Source organism: Atractosteus spatula, unplaced genomic scaffold (genome assembly GCF_055471065.1).
Source record: "Atractosteus spatula isolate fAtrSpa1 unplaced genomic scaffold, fAtrSpa1.hap1 Scaffold_157, whole genome shotgun sequence".
NCBI lineage: Eukaryota > Metazoa > Chordata > Actinopteri > Semionotiformes > Lepisosteidae > Atractosteus > Atractosteus spatula.
Window position 1 is genome coordinate 24,382 of NW_028296716.1, and position 8,150 is coordinate 32,531.

General features: G+C 45.8%; 2 non-coding genes across 2 annotated transcripts; one reads left to right on the forward strand and one right to left on the reverse strand.

Annotated features, from left to right (window-relative positions):
* Positions 1 to 306: 306 nt before the first annotated feature.
* Positions 307 to 388, forward strand: trnal-aag (transfer RNA leucine (anticodon AAG)). Its single transcript has one exon. It is a non-coding gene; the product is annotated as a tRNA-Leu (tRNA).
* Positions 389 to 1,401: 1,013 nt separating this feature from the next.
* On the reverse strand, positions 1,402 to 1,475 carry trnat-agu (transfer RNA threonine (anticodon AGU)). The gene has a single exon. It is a non-coding gene; the product is annotated as a tRNA-Thr (tRNA).
* Between the last annotated feature and the right edge of the window lie 6,675 nt (positions 1,476 to 8,150).

Here is an 8,150-nt window from a genome sequence, read left to right on the forward strand (position 1 = left end):
TTGTTTGTATTGTATGTAGTTTTGTTGTTCAAATAAAACGTAAAAGACACAACTTTCCGAATGCGGCTGCTGTAAAGATAAAATGACATCAAGGGTGCTGTACGCAGAGGTCTGAAACCTGCTCCACAGAAGATCTTTATCCAGAGGTGTTAAAGAAGTCGAGATCTCGCCATGAGAGGGGAAGCATCTCAGAAAAAGCAGGTGCAGTCGGTTCCACGGTCATAACGCCACTAAGTCGGGCGACAAGAGCAAAACCCACCCGACCTCCTCCGAGCAAGTAACGAGACAAAGAAACAGCGCACAGCGGGTAGCGTGGCCGAGCGGTCTAAGGCGCTGGATTAAGGCTCCAGTCTCTTCGGGGGCATGGGTTCGAATCCCACCGCTGCCAGGTGCTTCTGTCGCCACCTCCTTTCAGCTGACTTCAGATGAAAGGGAGGGAGCTGCTCTTTGGCAGTCTCTCGAGAAACTAAGCAAAGTGTTTAAAGATGCTTTCTCAGCTTGACATCAAGGCACAAAACAAAAACCTTCTTGCGTCCTCTCAACCCAAAAGCGCTTTGCCACTTTTTGCGTTATGCAGGGAACGACGTCTGCCCAGATCACTTTTGTGTCAATGCAAATCGTAGTGTGCCCTCCGTTTTAATGTTGGCTGTGCTGGCGTGCCGCTTCTGTCTGTGAAACTTGAATGTTCTGCTTCTTCACACCGAATCGTTGGCGGGGGTTGAGCTTGTTAAATCTTTGCGCATAGCGCTCCTTTGGAAGTACTTTGTCCAAGTTCAAAAGCGATCGTGGGATTTACTTCATGCGTTCAAGAAGCATGCCTCGCACGACAGATTTAAATGGGGAATGGAGCCTGCTTCTTGCTGTTTTTCCTGTGGTTGCAGTTACAAAGTTGATCGTGCTTTCACATTCTGTTAACAGTATTCACTGGCTGAGCTTTATCAGTTGGTTCGTAAAGGAATCTCTGCTTCGGTTCCAGAAAAGTCATCTGTAGTGTGTTTTTTTCCGAGCCCATGGCAGTCTTTTAAAGCTGGTAGTAATGGCGGCGAAGTTAATTTTTTATCCTCTTTAAAAGAATAAGGACGGGCTGGGGCGAGCTCCATTTGCCACTCTTTCAGCTAACCGCCGAACTCGCGAACTGATTACACTGCAGAGCCACAGGCGCCTCGCTTTTCTCCATTCTCTGGGTTAGGGTGAAAAAAAAACACTGCTGGTATTAGCTGGCCTGCTGGGAGTACCTCTTCTTCACTGATAAGCAAGATTTGTGTTTCATCTTTCGCAAGCTGTATAGATTTCTTTCAAAACAAGTTGTTCCAGAAAGGAAACGAACACTTGCATTCACCTGAATTAAAAGGCATGGGATTTGCCTGTAAGGATAAATTCTGTACAGTAAGACAGGAAGAAAGGCACCGCTGGGAATCGGACCCAGGATCTCCTGTTTACTAGACAGGCGCTTTAGCCAACTAAGCCACGGCGCCGGCAAAGTGCCGTCCTTTGACAGCCACTTGGACACGTCTCAACTGCTCTGAGACATCTGCGTTCGGTGTGCACCGAGCCTGCTCGCCTTGCAAGTTGCTTCATTTACATGCGATAGCTCCACCACTAAGAGAAAGGATGAGAAATGGCTTTTATCTGGCACTTTTCATGTCAGAGGATCTCAATCTGCTTTCCGTGTACAAGAGGATGTCCAACTCATGTAGCTAAAGACGTAGACGACAGTGCTCCACTGAAATCTTGATCTCACAACCCTCGGCATGACTCCGCTGTGTTCTGCTTTAGACAAAGGGGGAAAAGACTTCTTTCATCACACGTTTTGCACTGTTTACGGTGTTTGCAGTGCTCTTTCTTAAATGAAAACCAGGAATCGGCACCATATGAGGTGTGACTAGATAATATTGGAACAAGTAGCCTCGCCATTCCATGCGTGACGTGAGCAAAGTGTAATTCCTGTCTTTATAGTGTGCTTGTTAGAGACTTAGCTGGCACCCAGAGCGCTTTAAATCCGGGAGTCAGCAGCCCAAGACAAGAGAGCTTCCTTCGTCTATGTTTTTTGTGTGAAGGGGGGAAACCGTGCGTGTGCTGCAAACGATCTTAGTATCGAAGTGCCGTCCCACATAACCGATCCGAACAATCTGCTTTACAGAGGAGCACTGCCGGAGCTTATCGTTGGCAAACTGAAGACCAGGCCGACCTCTTCTGTGACTCAAGGTGAATCTCAAGGTTGTGAATTCAAGCTCCTCGCTGGCGGGAAATTCCATAGGTAATGATCACATTTTCTTGCATGCTAATCAAAAGAAATATTAAGAAACTTTTCCCGATACCAGTTTTTTACAAAAGTAAAGGCACACGGCACATGTATTTAGTAACAACTACCTCAGAGATTGTAAGCTGGGTAGTTTCAGATCAGATCACTTTTTTTATCAAAGGTTCAAGCAAACCCGTGTAGCGGCAATGCTTGTTAATAAGACAGAATTAAGTGTTGCGGTGCTTTCCCAAATGAGGCCTCATCTCTCTGTTCATCTCTGTGGTGCAGCCACAGAGAAACTATTCATGCAGGCTGATTTAAAGATATTTTCTTTTGATAAGGGACAGCTCCCAAAGGGGGATGCACTTAGCTAAGCCTGGCTATCATGATCAATGGTCAACCATTGGCGCCCATCTGTCTAGGGAGTGCCAGAAGGACATCTGGACTGCATTCCTAAGTGTCAGGAGTAAGTGACTCACATCTCACCTTGATCAACCAATCAGGGACTGGTAGGGCCGAGTAACCCACGTGGGACTCTGCCCATGGAACTTTCAGCCAATGAACGAGCTGAAGTTCCTCCAGGTAACAACAGGCAACACAGAGGGCCTGCAAGAATTCTGTGAACTTTTTCGGACAATTTAAAGGAGAATTCCAGGGCAGGACGGCCCAGGAACAGAAGGCTCCCAAGGGAAGGACATTCTCGCAGCGCGCCTCCTGACCATCCTGAGACTCAGCCCGGACAACCACGGAACGGCCAGTGTGTCCGAGTGCCAGAACTTTCCTTTGTTCTAAGAGTCTAGAGCGGAGGTTGCCAGAGAGTAACCAGAGGATCCACCCGAGGTTAGCATCAGCAGTAAGCCTCGTGAACAGGTCGGAACTGTGGACAGCTGAATCACTATTCAGAACTAGCGCTTCATCAGGAACGAACCGGTCCTCTTCCTGACTTGCTGGGACCCACAGTCATCTTTTCTCCTGTGCACAAACTTTGCTAGTTAAAGCCAACACTAACTAGCCGGTCAGTGAGCGTCAGCAGCGCACCGTCGCAAGCAGCACAGCACAGCCTGGCACGGAGCCAGAGAGCCCGCAGGAGATCTGAATCCCCAGAGATTGGATGAGTATTCAACTTCAATGCATTACAGCTCAAGAATTCAATTGTTATCCCAACCAGTTGATATCAATTTAATTCCTAAGAGTTATGTACTTGTTTTGAGTATCTAATGTAGAAGTTGTAACCAAGTTCAATTACGAAACGGTCTAAATGAATGATATACTGAACGTATGTCCTCTTGATATATGTAACTCTTTGTAACTGATTGAATATATATCTTTTGTATTCTGAAAACCATCACGATAAGATCTGTTAGGTTTACATGCATATTTTATGTATTAATAAATGTATCCTCGTGTATTAGTACCTGTGTGTGTGCGTTGTTTGAGTTATATCGCATGGTTGGATTCTGCCATTAAAAGAATCAATTTCGTGATTTACGGCTACAATTAATAATTGTCCCCTTAAATGCCCAAATTCTACATTAGTATAGTGGCAAGTATCCCTGCCTGTCAAGCGGGAGACTGGGGTTTGATTCCCCGCCTCTCTCGGCTCCTCGGTTGTCATTTCTGCTCTGTAAAGGAATCACAGCACGTGTTGGCTTCCAGCACGGTGGGTCGGGACACGATGCAGGGGGTCGGAGAGAGCGATGTCTTCCTTGTTAGTATAGTTGTGAGTATCCCCACCTGTCACGCGGGAGACCGGGGTACATCAGGACGCGCATTGAGGTGAAAGCAGGAAGCGCTGCGACATGCATTGTGCAGATCCCACCACACTAAGAGGTGAGTGGGTCTGTTCGATCACAGCGCTAGGCGAATCCCCAAACAGTGTGCGTGGAGACAAAAGGCGCCGGTCTGTTTTCTCCCGGTTTCGAACCGGGGACCTTTCGTGTGTGAGGCGAACGTGATAATCACTACACTATGGAAACGGTGGGAAATCATGCCCAGCGGCCCAGTGCTGAGCTTCGCCAATGCGATTCAGCTGCTTCCAGTGCCTTTATTGGAGTGCGCTGATGGACCGTGATCTCTCTCCAGAGACCAGCACGCCTGTCATGGACGGAGCAGGAAAGGCGGCGCCACATTCTACAGCCCTCTCCACACAATCGACGAAATCGGGCTACTGAAGTGGAGAAAATCGCCTCTCCAGAAAGTGCAAAATTCATCTTGGAGAGTATAAATCCTATTGCCAAAGGTCAGCCCTGTCTACCAGAGTCACCCTCCCACCTCCTGCAGCTTTCCGAGCTGCAGCAATGATCAGTTCGTCTCACACGCGAGAAGTCTTCGGTTGGAAACAAGCGCCCCCTCTTCTTGCACGTTCGAGTGGTTTTAATGCGGCTCCTTCGTACACGTGCTGATCTTTTGGAAAGCAGAAGGCAAAACTGACACGCTCCCATACCGGGAGTCGAACCAGGGCCGCCGGGGTGAAAACCAGGAATCCTGCTCTTCAGGGCATCATGCAAGCAAACTACATAAATATGAGAAAACACGCAAGAGAGTTGTCACTCAGAGTGTCGAAGGGTCGATGTATACTGGGGCTCAGTTGAAATGCAACGTCAGGACTTTTCCGAATTATGTCACACGAAGAGAGCAGAGCCTTTTCCGCCCTGCCAAGTGTGTCTCGGTAACTCGCCGTGATCGTATAGTGGTCAGTACTTTGCGTTGTGGCCGCAACCGGGTCACGGCAGAATAGGGGCGTCTGCTTTTACTACTTGCACAAATGAAGGCAAAAAAAAGCTAATCGATGTGAACGAACGGCGCTTTACAGAGGAGTACTGCCTGACTGGATCGTTGATGAACGACAGAGGCCACTCTGACCTCTTCTCGGTTTTCTTCAATGACTTACTAAGGATCTTCTTCACATTCGCCCATGCAGGGGAAGCCAGTTACACCAAAGCAAACGCAGGAAAGTGCATTTCAAGCAGAGACCAGGAGGGACTTGTTTACACCGAGAGTGGTCGGAGAATGGAACAATGCGCCCAGCCCTGTTGCTGGAGACGATTCTTGATGAGATCTTGGGCTCACTAAGAGGCCCCCGCTGGATGCTAATCTTTCTGTTGTTCTCGCAGGTGCTGCGCTGCTTTTGAGCCGACAGAGCTTGTCTTGGTCTGTCGGCACAGCCCAATTGCAAATGATCGGCTCCGCATACAGAAGGAATGCGCGTTTGGTACAAGAGTGCATGAAGGCACCGGAAATACATTGACTGGTGGCTCAAGACCTCTGTGAAGTACAGAAGCGTGCAAGATGAGGCAAACGTGATAACCGCTACACTACGGAAACCTGCAAGGTCTGCTGCTGGTGTCTCGCTTGTGTTTTGGGCTGAGAAAGGGAAGCGTCACTTTAGGCAGGGGACGCTGGAGAGAGGAACAAAGGGCGCGATGAAACAAAATGCCGAAACCCGAGATCTCCTCCCTCCTTTGCAGTGAGCACTATTTTTTTCATTTTCTTCCCTTGTATTTTCCTTGCTCTTTTACTGTCCCTTTCTCCCACGCAGAGACGGAAAACATGCCAAAACCCTGTTTCACCCTGTGTTTGTGCAACGTCAGTTTGTGAGGCAAAGTCAATCGTGCAGCTTCAGTGGCGCAATCAGTCAGCGTGTGGTATTTATACAGCAGCGCACAGTGGAGTCATGCTGAGGTTGTGAGTTTGAGTTTTACCTGGAGCAGTGTAGCCTGTTTCTTTAGCTACTGAAAGCAACTTTTTAGTTTAGGTGCTCTTAGGTATTTGCTGGAGATCAGGTCTAAATTAACATGAATGAAACAAGTAAAGGTTTACTCTGTACCACACCCAATGAAGACTCCACTGCCAAAACGTTGTTCAGCATGGAATAAACCTTTACTCGTTCCTTTGCAGCCCATGCATGCTGACACAGCTACTTACTTAAATTACCATCAGCTGTGGACCCCCAGCTGGCCTGTACACAGATAGATGAGAGATATGTTCTTAGACGGGAGGAGCACGATGGAGTACCGAAAACGTGAAAAGGCTCTCGCAGTTAGATTCTGTGTTTTTGTTGTTCCCCAGATATGCTTTTAATGTTCTTTTACTTTTTGTTTTGCAGTGAGCACTGTTTTTTCATTTTCTTCCCTTGTGTTTTCCTTGCTATTTTACTGTCCCTTCCCTCCCAGGGGGAGACAGAAAACATGCCGAAACCCTGTTTCACCCTGTGTTTGTGCAACGTCAGCCTGCGCTGGTCTTTAGCTTCTGAAAGCAACCAGTTTAGATGCTGCTATGTATAGGTTGTCCTTAACACCTTATGCAGTGGGATTGTAGTCTGTTAGGTATTTGCTGGAGATCTGGTCTAAATTAACATCAAAGGAACAAGTAAAGGGTTTATTCCATGTCACACTTGAAGAAGGGTCCACGTCATGTTTCTTTCTCTTTTCAGCATGGAATAAACTTTTCTGTACTTCCTGTACTTTTTCCTTTGCAGCTCATGCATGCTGACACAGGTCACTACTTAATTTCCCATCAGCTGTGGACCCCCTGCTGATCTGTACACAGATAGATGAGAGATATCTTCTTATACGAGAGGTCTACTGGGACTAAGGGAGCACGATGGGGTACCTGGGGTACCGAAGACGTGAAAAAGTTCTCGCATTAGATTCTGCGTTTATGTTCAAATCAAATCAAAGTTTATTAATCAAATGCACAACAATACAGCGTGTAGCAGTAGTTTCTGGCAATGAAATGTCTTTTTCTGCGAGCTCACAAAAATCACAAGAATCACAAGAATCACAAAAACACAAAAATCACAAAATTGAGGTTACATTTTTGAAATTGAATAAATCTCAATATGAGTAGAGCTGTTATGTGTCCATGGTGTATGCAATATATACATGTATTGCAGTTATGCTGAATACAGTGAAAACTGTGTGTCCATGTAGCCATTACAGGTGATTTGCTGAAGGAGCTGCAGGTTGGCTATTTAGCAGTCTTACAGATGCAGCCATTCAAAGTGCGCGGCACAGAGACGTACCAGAGATAATTGGCTACGGCCTCGCGCTTTGTGACGCGCGATGACGCAAAATACCGCGGTACGTGATTGGTTGACCGACAGGGGCACTCGTGGTGTGTTGGTCGGTCGTAGAAAGATTTAAATGTCTTTACTGTGCACGTTTTAGTATTGAATATTTATATGGAATTTTACCACTGAAGGGAAATCTTAGTAGCTTAGCATATAAAGAATGGAAGCATACTTTAACGCGTGTGAAGGCCATAAACGATATTAATTTTGGAACATAAACATACAGTATATGGCTGGTCTCGGTACTTTAAAGAAAACATACACACCAGTATTCCATTTCTCCCTAAACATTTTAAGCATTGAAGTCTTTAACTAACGTGATACCGGAGTCAACAAGCATACTTTTAGAATTTGATTAAAAGGGAATATAGTATGGAATCGCGTATCTAAAGAAATTAATAACGTTATAATTATATTCATGTACCGCAACACAAGAATTGTACACGGTGTATGATGTCTGTTGATATTGTTTGTAGGGCTTTTGCAACACTCCTTACATGGCACTGTGGGTTAGGCTCCTGACTCCCACCTCACACGTTGGGTGTTTGAATCTAGCTGGAGCCATGACTTTTTTTTTTAACAAACATTTCTTTGAAAAAATAAAAAGTTTCCCTGGGTCAGAGATTAAATAAAACTTCACTCACACCAAACAAATTTATATTTCTAAATATCACAACATGATCGAATTTAAGTCATTTTAATAACAATGAATAGTCACCTATGCATTACAATATAAACATTTATATTGATTTAAATCGCGTTTAAATCGCCTTTATTTAAAACACATAAATAAAGCTGATACTGTTTAGACTTTTAAGTATTTAAAACTGTATTACA